This window comes from Hemicordylus capensis, chromosome 3, assembly GCF_027244095.1.
Source record: "Hemicordylus capensis ecotype Gifberg chromosome 3, rHemCap1.1.pri, whole genome shotgun sequence".
NCBI classification, from domain to species: Eukaryota; Metazoa; Chordata; class Lepidosauria; order Squamata; family Cordylidae; genus Hemicordylus; species Hemicordylus capensis.
The window spans coordinates 17,855,736-17,871,370 of record NC_069659.1 but is presented as its reverse complement, the minus strand read 5'-3'; the positions used below and the strand labels follow the sequence as shown (position 1 = coordinate 17,871,370).

At 48.1% G+C, this 15,635-nt stretch overlaps 1 long non-coding RNA gene across 3 annotated transcripts in view; it reads left to right on the top strand.

Annotated features, from left to right (window-relative positions):
- Positions 1–15,635, top strand: part of LOC128351846 (uncharacterized) — a 127,823-nt gene that overhangs the window by 102,782 nt on the left and 9,406 nt on the right. Inside the window, exons 3-4 of one of the 3 annotated variants that reach the window (XR_008320075.1) lie at positions 7,280–7,420; positions 10,537–10,590. The exons of 1 other annotated variant lie outside the window; for it this stretch is intronic. This is a non-coding gene — a long non-coding RNA (uncharacterized LOC128351846). The remainder of the gene's footprint in view (positions 1–7,279; positions 7,421–10,536; positions 10,591–15,635) is intronic. One more of the 3 variants, XR_008320077.1, reaches the window with a different exon arrangement.

Sequence of the window (15,635 nt, the reverse complement as noted above, 5' to 3'; positions counted from 1 at the left end):
GGAGGAAGCCCCTCCCTCAACCTGGATGTCATTGGCTGTGTGGGCTGTACTTCATGAAAGAAGGAAGCCCGCAGAGCCAATTCCCCCTCCTCTCTGCACTCAGCCAGACTGAAGTGGGAGAGCACTCCATTATGTCCTAATTCAGAAAGGGAAAGCGGGGGTGGGGGGAGCGGAACTGCGGGTCCATTGGATCCATGATTCCACATTACAAGCGAATGCAACCAAGCTGACAAACAGCACAATGTTCCCTCTGCCTGTTAACAGAACATGTGAGCAGTTGCACAAGAGCACTCTTGTGCAAGACACAAGAATTGTGCAGACACAGTCACGCAATGGGTGGCCACTGGAAATAATTCCCCTCCATTGCGCAACTGTGTTCCTTGTGTCTTGTGCAAAAGCACTCCTAGGAAATTGTGTGCATGTTCAATTAAAATGCAAACTGAACTCTGCACAGTATTTCAGCTACTGAGAGTATTTTTCCAAAATTAGTACCCCAGAAGTAGTGAGATTCCCTAAGTGGTCAAAATGAAGACTTTCATTTGACTTAAGGATGAGGCCATAGCTCAGTGGTAAAGCATCTGCTCTGCATAAAGAAGGTCCCGCGTTCAGCTCCTGACATCTCCTTGTAGGGCTGGGAAAGACTCCTGCCTGAAACCTTGGAGAGCTATTGCCTGTCAGTGTAAGTCAGTAAGTAAATAAATAAATAAATGCTGAGCTAGATGACCCAGTGATGGGAGGAGAACTGGATTTGTGGCAATGAGCATGAATTGTCCTCTTTACTGAGCTGGGTCCACCATGGTTTACATTTGAATGAGAGACATATGAGCACTGTAAGATATTTCCCTTAGGGGATAGGGCTGTTCTGGGGAAAGCACCTGTATTCTTGCATGCAGAGGCTTCCAAGTTCCCTTCCTGGCATTTCTAGATAGAGCTGAGAGAGATCCCTGCCTGCAATCTTGGAGAAAGCACTGCCAGTCTGTGTAGACATACTGAGCTAGATGGACCAATGTTCTGACTCAGTATATGGCAGCTTCCTATGTTCCTAATTCACCTGATCGACATTCACTGTTTCCTTTTTAAGGACATAAGAAGTGACCTTTTGGTTGAAACCAAAGGTCCAGTTTTTCCAGATTTCTGTTTCTAGCAGTGACCAGAAAGATGCCTCCAGGGTAACCACAAGCATGCAAGGAAGACAACTATCTCCTTCTGCTGTTGCCCCCCATGAAAATAGGCAGCTGCTTCATGCTTAGTCAGACCACTGGTCTACCTAACTTTGCCCAATACTAGACTCATTCTCATGCCTAAAAGATGGGGAGGAAGGGCATCCAGCCAGTTTCCAGCCCCCATGTGCACTCTCGAGAAATGTTTTTGTGTCCAAAAAACAAAAAAATCAAGGTGGTAGGAAGATGGGGAAGTGATAGATACATAGAAAGCTGCCATATACTGAGTCAGACCATTGGTCCATCTTGCTCAGTATTGTCTACACAGACTGGCAGCAACTTCTCCAAGATTGTAGGTGGGAGTCTCTCTAAGCCCTACCTGCCAGGGAGGTAACTTGGAACCTTCTGCATCCAAGCATGCAGGTGCTCTTCCTAGAGCAGCCCCATCCCTTATGGGGAATATCTTACAGTGCTCACATGTAGTCTCCCATTCATATGCAACCAGGCCAGACCCTGCTTAGCCAAAAAAGACAAGTCATGCTCTCCACAAGACCAGCTCTCCTCCCTTAGACCAGCTCTCCATTAAACCATGGGTTAGCCGCAGTCTGGGTAGGATGGCAGGGGTCAACCCACATCATGTACCCAGCACTGTATCGAGGGTGAAGGAAAAACACATTCCACCCAATGGAGCGCTACTGCTCAGTGAAGCTTACAACGTTAATAAAATAGATACAATCTAGGATTAAAAAAATTAATCAGGTTAAAAAAGTTAAAAACCACAATTAAAATAACGAGTCTTCAAAAATGGAAATAAAGATTATCAATGAAAGGCTGCACAATAAGAAACCTTCCAGACAAAAGCGGAGGATGAGATATTTAAAAGCCTCTGTCAAAAGATGCGTCTTCAGTTGTTTCTTAAAAATGCTGAGGGAGAGAGCATGGCGAAGCTCTTCCAGGAGAGTGTTCCAAAGTTGAGGGGCCACAACTGAAAAGGCCCTGTCTCTAGTCCGTGCCAGCTGGATATCCGTTAGTGACGGGGCCATGAGCAAGGCCTGAGATGCTCAAAGTGCAGGGAGTGGAGTCTTGCTAGACCCTCCTCCTACCTTACTGTTGGTGGTGAGAACAAACCTAATGAGGCTGTTCTCACGTGAAGGCAAGACCAGGCTAATGAAGCCAAGCCTGTGGCCTCGCCTGTGTGTAAGAAGTGGGTTTGCCTCCACAGCAAACCCACCTAGGCAGCCACCCTCTTAAAGGAGGTTAAGGGAGCCCTGTTTTTTTTAATCCTGTGGCAGTGGCCATCACTGGTGGAATCCCTATCACTTTGGGAATTTAGGGAGTTTGTACCCATTGTTCAGTGGAGGGGGGGGCAGTTAGTGAGAATCAGAGCACATGCTTTACATCAGGGCTGCTCAGCTTCGTTGACCATAATGCACTGCACACTTGTGCGGTGCATTATGGGAGTTCCAGGGGCCGGGGCAATGTGTCTTGGCCCTGACCCTCCATGCTACCAGAGGAGGCAGCTGCGTGTCTGGGAGTTCAGTCTCCATGCCCAAACACAAGGCAAGGATGGTCTGCAGGGAGGTAAGCTTTTCAAGCCTCCCTCCATGCATGCCCTCGAGCCCTTTCTCATTGCTTGTGAGAAAGGGCTCATTGTCTACCTGACCGGCATTAGCTCTTCAATGCCTCCACACCGCTCTTTCCAGTTTTGATACCTGAGATACTCTTACATAGAAAAACAAGCTAGGTTTGTCTTCATGTAAAGCAGGTCTGCTCAACTTACCTCCCGCCCCCTAGCTGTTTTTGGACAACAGCTCCCATAATCCCCAGCCACAGTGGCCAATTGCTAGGGATTATGGGAATTGCAGGCCAGCATCTTCAGGAGGGATGAAGTTGAGCAGCCCTGATGTAAAGCATGTGCTCTGATTCTCACTAACTGCCCCCTCCTCCACTGAACAACGGGTACAAACTCCCTAAATTCCCATAGGTGTTGACCAGCTTTGACACGGCACCATAGCCGCCCCTTCAAGTACATGCAGCTTTTAAAGGTAGGACAGCTGTTGGCTGTCAGCCACAGGTAGTAAAACTGATTAAGGAGGGTGCTTTACAAAGTAATAGAACGTATCATGGGTTTTCAGACCATCAGCATTTCTTGCACAGCTCTCTCACTCGTTCTGATATCAGCAGAAGCAGCGACCAGTAATTATGTAGGGCAAAGTAAATCAAACACAACAACTGATGACCAGCGGAGGGGCAGGAGAGGCAGCCCCACTGGGAAACACATAACGGATTTATGTTGCTCTTTGGATTGCATAAACTGAGAAAGTACTTTGGAGTCTTTTGGAATGACATTTTCCAGGCCTAAAGATGCTCAGTCCAAAACCCGCCCCCCCCCCCCCACCATCCCCATCCCTACTGGTGGATAGTTTCTGCCTTTTAGGATCAACCATCAATAGTAAAGGACCCAGCAGTCAAGAAATACACCGCAGACTAGCACTTGGTACGATTGCAATGAAGGCCTTGGAAAAGATATTTAGATGCTGTGACGTGTCTACACCTACAAAGCAGTAGTGTAGGAAGGCCCCACTCCCCACCCCCCCGGCTAGCCACGCCCCCGGCTAGCCACGCCCCTGCATTTGACGTCCTATGCGGGGGCGTGGTCTCCCTCTCAAATGGGGCTGTGCAGCCCCATTTGGAAGGCAGATCGGCCCACGCTGCATTGGGCAGCACGGGCCAGAGAGACTCTCCCTGCTTTAAAGGCACGGAGAGCTGTTCTGGCCGCGCTGCCAATGTAATGCAGGCTGATCTCTCTCCTAAACAGGGCCGCGCAGCCCCATTTGGGAGGGAGATTGATTGGCCCCACTGCGTTGGCAGCGAGACCAGGAGCGGCTCTCCCTGCCTTTAAGGCGGTTCCAGACAGGGCCTTGCTGCCCCATTTGCAACTGAAATAACAGCCCCGCGTCTGACGTCAGATGTGTGGGGCATGTCTGGGGCTGTACTTCTGGCTCCTGATTGGTGGCAGCCCTGGTTCTTTGAACTCATTTACCCAATAGTGGCTCTGCCCCTGCTACAAAGATTAGAATTGTTCAGACCGTGGTTTTTCCCATGACACTCTGTGGATGCGAAAGCTTGCTTCTTGAAGAAGCAAGATAGAAAAATCATAAATGCTTTCAAACTTTGGTGCTGGAGAAGACTTTTGAGGATACCATGGACAGCCAGGAAAACAAACCAATGGATCCAGGATTGGCACGAATGTGGGAAACAAATGACCAGGCTCAAACTATCATATTTCGGACACATTATGCGAAGATCCATCTCCCTTGAGAAGTCCATAATGCTGGGGAAACTTGAAGGAAAGAGAAGACGAGGATGACCAGCAGCAAGGTGGATGGACTCGATCACAACAGCAATGAATGCACCACTGATCTGTCTTGAAGACAGATCATCCTGGAGAGAATCTATCTATGTTGTTGCTAAGAGTCGACACCAACCTGTTGGCACTCAATCAATCAATCAATCAATCACTGTCACTAAACTTACGTAGGGGGAAAAGGTTTGTCATGTAATAGTGAGCATGAATTCCCCCCTTTGCTAAGCAGGGTCTCCCTTGGTTTTCATTTGGATGGGAGACTATATGCAATCTCTATAAGATATTCCCCTTAGGGGATGGGGCCGTAGCTCAATGGAAGAACAGCTGCCTGCATGCAGAAGTCCACCGGTTCACTCCCTAACATCTTCAGGTAGAGCAGGGAGGTCGGTCCGCAATCTCCCTGCTCTAACCTTGGTGACTCACTGCCAGTAACCTTGGAGAGTCACTGCCAGTCAGTGTAGACAATATTGAGCTTGATGGACCAATAGTCTGACTCATTATAAGGTAGCTTCCTATGTGTCTATGTGCATGTATGTGAGGATCCTCAGGAGCCTCGACAGGAACAACACCTGGGGCTATTTAGTTTAGAAAAAAGACGACTGCGGGGAGACATGATAGAGGTCTATAAAATCATGCATGGTGTGGAGAAAGTGGATAGGGAGAAATTCTTTTCCCTCTCACATAACACTAGAACCAGGGGTCATCCCATGAAATTGATTGCCAGGAAATCTAGGACCAACAAACGGAAGTACTTTTTCACACAACGCATAATCCACTTGTGGAATTCTCTGCCACAAGATGTGGTGACAGCCAACAACCTGGATGGCTTTAAGAGGGGTTTGGATTACTTCATAGAGGAGAGGTCTATCATCGGCTACTAGCTGGAAGTCTATAGGCCACCTCCAGCCTCAAAAACAGGATGCCTCTGAGTACCAGTTGCAGGGGAGTAACAGCAGGAGGGCGTGCCCTCAACTACTGCCTGTAGGCTTCCAGCGGCATCCGGTGGGCCACTGTGTGCAACAGGATGCTGGAATAGATGGGCTTTGCGCCTGATCCAGCAGGGCTGTTCTTATGTTCTTGTGTTCTTAACAAGGACGCACCCAGCTGCAGGATTGGGCCCATAGGGCCAGCAGCACAAGGAGGGAGGAGGAGGAAAGTGGTGAGACCACAGCACTACAGCACCTCTGACCCTCTCAGAGCTGCCAAAGGGAAGTTGGGAGGGGGAGGAAGAGACAGAGGAAGGTTTGGGTGTAGTCTTGAAAGATCTTGTGAGAAGGGAGCTTGAGCTTTATTATTATTTTTATTATTATTTTGATTTCTATACCGCCCTTCCAAAAATAGCTCAGGGTGGTTTACACAGAGAAATAATAAATAAATAAGAGGGCTCCCTGTCCCCAAAGGGCTCACATTCTAAAAGGAAACATAAGATAGACACCAGCAACAGTCACTGGAAGTACTGTGCTGGGGGTTGGTAGGGCCAGTTACTCTCCCCCTGCTAAATAAAGAGAATTGCCACATTAAAAGGTGCCTCTTTGCCCAGTTAGCAGGGTGAGACTTCCACCAATCACAAGGGCCTATTTAGTCCCCCGGCCAGTGATGAGAGGGGGCTAGAGGCAGGCACAGGTTCATTGACTCCCAAGGAAGCCAGAGGGTAGCTGAGCAGAGATGAAGGGAGACAGTGAGTCTGGTCAGCTCTCTGAGCCCTTGCTGAGGTTTTTCACACTTGGCTTCAGGCTTTGGGGTAAATGTTAACATAAGAACATAAGAACAGCCCTGCTGGATCAGGCCAAGGCCCATCTAGTCCAGCATCCTGTTTCGCACAGTGGCCCACCAGATGCCGCTGGAAGCCACAGGCAGGAGTTGAGAGCGTGCCCTCTCTCCTGCCATTACTCCCCTGCAACTGGTACTCAGAGGCACCCTGCCCTTGAGGCTGGAGGTGGCCCACAGCCCTCCAACTAGTAGCCATTGACAGACCTCTCCTCCATGAAGTCATCCAAACCCCTCCAGGTTGTTGGCCGTCACCACATCCTGTGGCGGAGAGTTCCACAAGTGGATCACACGTTGTGTGAAAAAGTACTTCCGTTTGTTGGTCCTCGACCTCCTGGCAATCAATTTCATGGAGTGACCCCTGGTTCTAGTGTTGTGTGAGAGGGAAAATAATCTCTCTCTCTCCACTTTCTCCACGCCATGCATGATTTTATAGAACTCTATCATGTCTCCCCGCAGTCGTCTTTTTTCTAAACTAAAAAGCCCCAGGTGTTGTAATCTTGCCTCATAAGAAAGGTGCTCTAGGCCCCTGATCATCTTGGTTGCCCTCTTCTGCACCTTTTCCAGTTCAACAATGTCCTTTTTAAGATGTGGTGACCAGAATTGTACGCAGTACTCCAAGTGTGGTCGCACCATAGTTTTGTATAAGGGCATTATAATGTTAGCCGTTTTATTTTCAATCCCCTTTCTAATGATCCCTAGCATGGAATTTGCCTTTTTCACAGCTGCCGCACATTGAATCGACACTTTCAACGAGCTGTCCACCACAACCCCAAGATCCCTCTCCTTCAACCTACACTCGAGGCATTGAGGGAGAAGCCCCTCCCCTCTGCTCTTGGGTTTTGTTTTGAAACTAGTTCACATGGCATGCATCTGTGTTTTCCTTCTAGCCAAGGGTGGGGGGAGGAGAGAGAACTTCCTAAAGAGTGATATCTGCATTTCTAAAGAGAGTATCCCTCTTATTATGCTAACGATTCTATTTCAGTGCCTCTCCCTGTTTTCAGAAAAAGTAGCATAAAACCAGCATTTTTTAAAATCCGGAAATACCTCGAGATAAGGTAGAATTTGCAGGACCAAGCCCGACTTCTGTGTGACATGGGTCCAAGAATCTCAGCTGGACATCGGGGTAAGTTTGGCTGGTGTGTGAATGCACACACTCTCTCTCCAAGGAGATTCGGGACAGAAGCCCTGTGTGTAAAGCCTCCTGGGGGACTAAATGAGGGGAAAAGCCATAGAGAAAGCCTGGGAAGACCCACAATGGAATGGAATTTATTTATTTATTTATTTATTTATTTATTTATACATTTTTTATACCGCCTTTCGTTAAAAGATAGCCCCAAGGTGGTTTACAAAAGTTAAAAACGTACAATAAAAACACAATAAAAACATCATGCTAAAAGTATAAAAACATATAAAAACAGGCATAAAACAATACAACAGATAAAAACACCCAGAAGCAGCAGTAAAAATGATTATGTAAAAGCCTGGGTAAAAAGTCAAGTCTTTACAAGCGTTCTAAAAGCCGTGATGGAGTCCGAAGAACAAATGGCCACCGGGAGAGCATTCCAGAGTCTGGGAGCAGCAACAGAGAAGGCCCTGTCCCGAGTGCACGACAGCCGGGCCTCTCTCATTGTCGGCACCCGGAGCAGGGCCCCCTCAGATGTCCTCGTCAAGCGGGCAGCAACCCTTGGGAGCAGGCGATCCCTCAAATACCCTGGGCCCAAACCGTTTAGGGCTTTAAAGGTCAAAACCAGCACCTTGAATTGGACCCGGAAACGAACCGGTAGCCAGTGCAGCTCTTTCAAAATGGGGGTGATATGTTCCCAATGGGCAGCTCCGGATAAAACCCTCGCTGCCGCGTTTTGCACTAGCTGCAGTTTCCGGATATTCTTCAAGGGCAGCCCCACGTAGAGCGCGTTACAGTAATCCAGCCACAACGTGACTAAGGCGTGGGTAACCGTGGCCAGATCTGCCTTCTCGAGAAAGGGACGCAGCTGGCGCACCAGCCAAAGCCGTGCAAAGGCATCCCTGGCCACCGCCTCCACCTGAGCTTCCAAAAGCAGAGCCGGGTCCAGTAGTACCCCCAAGCTGCGTACTTGCTCCTTCAAGGGGAGTGCAACCCCATCCAGAACCGGTAAAATCTCCTCATCCCGATTGGCTCTCCTACTGACCAACAGTACCTCCGTCTTATCCGGATTCAATTTCAGTTTGTTAGCCCACATCCAACCCATCACGGCCTCCAGCCCCCGATTCAGGACATCCACCACCTCCCTAGGATCAGATGACAAGGAGAGATAGAGCTGAGTGTCATCCACATATTGCTGACAACTCAGTCCAAGTCCCCGGATGACCTCTCCCAGCGGCTTCATGTAGATGTTAAACAGCATGGGGGACAAGACCGAACCCTGCGGGACCCCACAGACCAACGGCCACGGGGCCGAGCAGTAGTCCCCCAGCACCACCTTCTGGACCCTCCCCTCAAGAAAGGACCGGAACCACTGCAACGCAGTGCCTCCGATTCCCATACTCGAGAGGCGGCCCAGAAGGATACCATGGTCGATGGTATCGAACGCCACCGAGAGGTCCAGCAGAACCAACAGGGATGCACTCTCCCTGTCTAGTTCCCGGCGTAGGTCATCCACTAGAGCGCCCAAGGCAGTCTCAGTCCCATACCCGGGGCGGAAGCCAGATTGAAAAGGGTCCAGATAATCCGTATCATCCAAGACCCTCTGCAGCTGGGACGCCACCACACGCTCCATCACCTTGCCCAAAAAGGGAAGGTTAGACACAGGTCTATAGTTGTCCAGGTTGGAGGGATCAAGGGAGGGCTTTTTTAATAGAGGTCTTACCAACACCTCCTTGAGGCACGATGGCATCCTGCCCTCCCTTAATGAAGCATTAACGATCACCTCCAGCCATCTGCCTGTCCCCTCCCTGGCAGCTTTTATTAGCCATGAAGGGCAAGGGTCAAGAGCGCACAAAGTCGCCCGCACACTGCCCAGGACCTTGTCCACATCCTCAGGCCGCACCAACCGAAAAGAATCCAACACAACGGGACCAGATGGTACCAAAGGCACGTCTGCCGGAACTGCCAAAACTCTGGAGTCCAGGTCAGCACGGATGCAAGCGACTTTATCTGCAAAGCGACAGGCAAACCGATCACAAAGAGCTGTAGATGACTCCTCCCCCATTGTCTGGGGGGATGTGTGGAGCAAGGTTTTCACCACACGAAACAGCTCTGTTTGTCTGCACTGAGCAGACGCAATGGAGGCGGAGAAAAAGCATTTCTTCGCCGCCCCCACCGCCACGGCGTAGTCCCTAAAATGGGCTCTAGCCCGTGTTCGGTCGGATTCGTGATGACTCTTCCTCCAGCGTCGTTCCAGCCGTCATCCGAGTTGCTTCATCGCCCTAAGCTCCAAGGAAAACCAAGGAGCAGAACGGGCTCCACCAAGCCGGAGAGGGCGTTTGGGGGCAACCGTGTCAATAGCCCGGGCCATCTCTCCATTCCAGAGATCAACCAAGGCCTCGACAGGGTCACCAGCTCTGGACACTGGAAACTCCCCGAGGGCCGTCTGGAATCCAAGCGGATCCATAAGCCTCCGGGGGCGGACCATCTTAATCGGCCCACCACCCCTGCAGACGGAGCAATCAAACTAAACCACAAACTAAACAGCAGTCAAACTAAAGCAGACGGAGCAGTCAAACTAAACCACAAACTAAACAGCAGTCAAACTAAATCACTTAATCTTCCCCTGCATCCCCTTGAGCTGGTCTTAGGGTAGCAAGCATGTGGTCCCTTTGCTAAGCAGGGTCTGCCTTGGTTTGAATTTGGATGGGTAACTACATGTGAATGCTGTGAGATTTCCCTTAGGATGCCTTCCTTAGAATATTTGATGACACACACACACACCCATGTTGGCAGCAGTGCATCTTTCTTGTTTGTTTGTTTGTTTGTTATATTTCTATACCGCCCTTTCCATCTAAGGGCTCTGGGTGGTGTTCAACAGTCAACTTAGCTCTGTACGTCAGCAACTGACCATACCATCACACAACTGCATCTTATGCCATGCTTGCATTTGTGCAAGAGCACCCTTGCAGAACTGTGTGCATGTGGTATTACAATACACACAGAACATTGTGCAGTATGTCAGCCTCTGAAACTCGAAATGGTGGCCCCCATAGATAAAGTGGCAGGGCTGGTCTCTCATGCTTGTATAAAGATCAAACTCTTTACTTTTCTAGGTCGTGTTATGGTTGGTCATGGTTCCAGCATAACACATCAAACCAGAACAGAAGGTAAATGAGACTTAGGGAATCGAAACCCAGGACCGCATCCAAGTTAGTGAGTGTCTAATTATGGGAGCGAACTATCAGGGTGTCAGCATCTCCAAGACCTGATGAAATTCACCGTGAGAGGCTGATACAGGAGTCAGCATATTTGGCATAGATGAAAAAGTCATTAAAAACAAGAAATGCAATTAGAATATGAAGGGCCGGGGGGGTGGGGGGGAGAGAGAGATCCAAATGCCAACATTAAAAGAATGGAAGGATGTGGGTAACGGACCAGAAATCCTGGCTGTTTAAACTGGAAATTTAAAGTAATGAATCTTTTATCAAAAGGGTTGGGGGGATAGTTGCTAAAAAGTTACAGCAAAGTCCTGGAGAGGGAAATAAAAGAAAGTTCCAGCTGCAAGAAACACCATCCTCCTTTAGGCCACATCTGTATGAGCAGGACAGATCCATGGTTTGCACGTGGCCGAGATTTGGGGCAGGGCAGGCACTAGGCAGTTCTGAAACTACAGATAGCACTTGGACTCATCTCTCTAGGCATATTGGTTGGCTTCTCCCTCCCTTCCCTTCCCTTCCCTTCCCTTCCCTCCCCCTTCCCCTCCTCCTTCCCCTTCCCTTCTAGGCAGTACTGAAAAGCATTGACTGGCTGATTATTTTATTGATTTATAATATGTATCAACCGCCTGGTATGTTTTTCTCTAGATTGATTGCTGAATTTGCAGTGTAACTCTGATTGATTTGGATGGAGGCATGGCAATGCCATTTTAAATCTGTCTTCCTTTGGATGTTCAGAGTTGTTCTTACTTTCTCTTCCATTCATTTCTCTCCGTTTTCTTTGCCTAAAAGCAGGCTATCTTGCTACCCTCTCATCCTGCAGCAAAATTATCCTGCAATTCAGAGGCTTTGATGTTATAATCCCTTATTCTGGAGATGTCGGTTTTTGTACACGCTGCCATTTTGTGACTGGGTCCATCTCTCCAAGCCGCTAGGTCATGTTACTACTTCGCAGGGTTCAGGCAAAAGGAAAAGAACTCCAGAGAGAGGGGTGGCGATGGTGGTGGAAATCTGTCCACCCCTGATTTAGAGAACTCTTTTCACAGTGACTTGTCTGCTGAGGAACTGCTAAGTGTGTGCCATGGTCCGCCTACATGCTGCACAGGATTCTAGGTTGGGATTCACGACAGGCAAGCAGCAGATTCCTCAAACCCAAATTAATCAGGCCCCTTTGATCGCTCTGCTTGATTACTGAAAGTGCCACAAGGGGTGGGTTGAGGGTTAGTGGAGCGCTCAGAGGCCTGATAATTCCCCCTCTGCTTCACCAATTGGTGTTAAAGACAGCCAATTGAGTCTGCCTATAGATTCCTTGCTTGCTTCAAAGCCTACTTCTCAGGTTGCAGGGACTTCCTCCTTGTGAAGCCAAAGGTAAGGAAATGGGCTCTTCCCATCTGAATAGCTAGACATTGAGGCTCTTCTCATGATCATTACACTCTCCCCACAGACGATCAGTCAGCCGTCCCTGGGCAGCTGCAGTGGCTGCCCACATGACTGCCAGCTCCATCACAGAGCCCATGGGGGCTTGGGAGTTTGAGGGCCACGCTGACCCCGGTAATTCCATGAGCGTGCAGGGCATGCTGGAGAGACCCCCGAGCTGGGAGGCTGCTTTTTAGCCTCCCAGACGGGGGTCTCCTCGTGAGTTGCCACGGCATGGAACTGCAGTACAGCAGCACACGATCCAGTAAGCCTGGTTAGCAGAGCGCTCGCTCCGCTAACCTGGGCTATGTGGAGGGATGGTTTGAGCGGTTTGCTACCGGAAGCTGTTCAGCTCCCGTGGCAACACACAACTGCCAAAAAGCAGGCTAGACTCCCTTAGCCCGCTTTTTGGAGGTCGTGAGAATCGCCTCATTACCTTATTATTACTACAGTTGCATCCTGAACTTCCTCCAGTGAGCGCGAGGAGCATACTAGGTTCTCTCCCCGACTCTGTGTTTCCCTCCCAACAACCTTGCGAGGTAGGATAAGCTGAGAGAGAGAGGCTGGCCTAAGGTCATGAAAATGTGCTTCATGACTGAGAACTTCATGACAAGTTCTCTGAGATGCTCATGGGCGACTCTAGAACAACTAGCTTGGGGGAGCAAAGGGGTGGAAAACAGCATTATTAAGGGAGCAAAGATTTTGCTTTATATTATAGAAGTAAGTTAAGTTTATTTAGCTTAGTGATGAAGCTTGCTTGATGTTTTCAAACATATTCAGAAAAAGAACAGGTTCTTCTTAGAAAATCCTTCCTTTTTTGATCAGGCCAAACCCTCCAGTCTGTTTTCGAGGCTCATTTTCTCTCTCCCTGGCTGCACTGGCTTCTGCTGTTTGTTCTGCATAGAGGAGTGAGAGGATGAGACTTCTTTAGATAACAGAGGCCTTGAAAAATAATTAATTCAAGCTATAAGAAGACTAAACTAATGACAACAGGCACAGCAACCCGCCTCAGAATTGATCATGAAGACATGGAAGTAGTGGATAGCTTCTGCCTATTAGGAGCGACAGTCAACAGTAAAGGATCCAGCAGACAAGAAATACGCCGCATACTAGCACTTGGTAGGGTTGCAATGAAGGCCTTGGGAAGGATATTTAGATGCTATGAAGTGTCTATACCTACAAAGATCAGAACTTTTCGGACCATGGTTTTCCCCATGACACTATGGATGTGAAAGCTGGACTTTGAAGAAGCAAGATAGAAAGAGCGTTGACGCTTTTGAACTTTGGTGCTGGAGAAGACTTTTGAGCATACCATGGACAGCCAGGAAAACAAACCAATGGATCATAGAACAAATCAATCCAGACTTTTCAGTCAAAGCACAAATGACCAGGCTGAAACTACCATACTTCAGACACATTATGTGAAGACCCAGCTCCCTTGAGAAGTCCATAATGCTGGGAAAAGTTGCAGAAAAGAGAAGAAGAGGATGACCAGCAGCAAGGTGGATGGACTTGATTATGACAGCAATGAATGCACCACTGAGAGACCTTAAAGGCCAAGTTGAAGACAGATCCTCCTGGGGAGAACCTATCAATGTGGTTGCTAAGAGTCGACACCGACTTGATGGCACTTAATCAATCAAAGGACTATAATATACCACAACAGTATTGTCTCTGACACTTTGCTGTAAAGTTCCCATCTGATGGACGGAGGACTGAAAGGGGGAGCAGGAAATATTTGGGGGAGAGCACTTGCTACCCCTTGGAGTAGTAGTAGTAGTAGTAGTAGTAGTTCTTTTATTGCAGCCATAGGCCAAACAAAAACAAAAGTGACAATAACACAGCCGTTCAGAATTACAATAAGTGGAATAAATATAACAATACATACAAGTAAGACTAAAACTACTATAAGATCAAACTTATAAAAGACCGTGGTGGGATGTCTGTCTCATCGCCCCATAAATAAATTTGGCTACCACTTCATCATTGGTATCAGCCAAACAATAATTAAGATAAAAAGGATCAGACCTACCAGGGAATTGCTCTAGTAATGGATGCAATAATTCGCTCCTAGAATCACGATAAAGGGATCAGTATAAAAGAATATGAGTGACTGTTTCCAAACTACCCTCTCCACATAGACACAACCCCGAGCCTCCTTTGAAGCAAGGCTGAAGGTAAGACATTCAGCCTAGCCCTAGCCCTTGGAGTAATCCCAGGAGATGCTAGTCCAGCACCTAACATCTGCACTATAAGAGAATGAAGAGAAAACCTTACAGTCAAAAAAAGAATCCACTTTCCCTACCCCACTTAAGCTCACCTTCAGCACTTGAATACAATGCAAACACTGTGCAATAGCTGAGATTTCTTCATAACTTGAGCCACATCTGGCTTCATGGAAGCAGAGAGCAAATATCAATTTTGGCAATGATTTCTGCGGGTGTTTTTTTAAGAGCCAGAAAAGACAGCCGGCAATTTTCATTTGCATGGGAAACGGTTGAACTTTCTTGGCAACCTAATTGGTTGGAGGAGTTTCTTTTTCTTTTTAAATGGATGATCACAGCTGATACAAAACAAAAAGAGAAAAAGATGGAAACATACTTTTTCCATTTATGTAGGTCCCCACCCACTCATGTGGATGGTAGAGAGGCAAAGGAATGAGCCAAAAGATAAGGAAGAAAGGTCATAAGAACATAAGAACAGCCCTGCTGAATAGCCCCAGGCCTATGAGGTCCAGCATCATGTTTCACACAGTAGCCCACCAGATGCCTCTGGGAAATCCACAGGCAAGAGATGATGACATGCCCTCTCTCCTGCTGTTGCTCCCCTTGGAACTGGTATTCAGAGACATCTTGTCTCTGAGGCTGAAAGTGGCTTATAGCCCTCAGACTAGTAGCCATTGATAGACCTGTCCTCCATGAATTTGTCTAAGCCCCTCTTAAACCATCCAGACTTGTGTCTGTCACCACATCCGGTGGCAAAGAATTCCATAGATGAATTATGTGCTGTGTGAAAAGGTGCTTCCTTTTGTCAGTCCTAAATTTCCTGGCACTCAGTTTCATGGCATGGTTCTTGTGTTCTAGGTCCTTCCTTCCCTTCCCAAACCCCACACCTTCCAAGCTATTTTGGGAATGGGCCCTCTGGTCCTTTCTCCTTTTCAGATGGGCTTTCACCCAGACTGGAACCACTAGTCAGCCACAAGGGCACCATGGGTTTAGCATACATGCAAAGTCAAAACACGATGAGGTCATTCACACAATCAAAAACTGTGTTCTACACAGGTTTGGGAGCTTTGTGTGCTCACAATTTTTGGCAGTGTGGAAGCAAGGTAGGAGGAAAACCTTTGTAGAAGTGATTGTGTGGAAATAAGGTAGGAGGAATAGCTACCCAGGTTTTCCTCCTACCTTGCTTCCACACAATCACTTCTACCCAGGTTTTCCTCTGACCTTCCTTCTATACAACAAAAAATTGGGAGCACACACAGCTCCCAAACCTGGATATAACACAATTTTGATTGTGTGAATGACCTTTATGTTATTATTGTGTTGATCTTACCACAAATCTATGTAACTGGCTAGAGT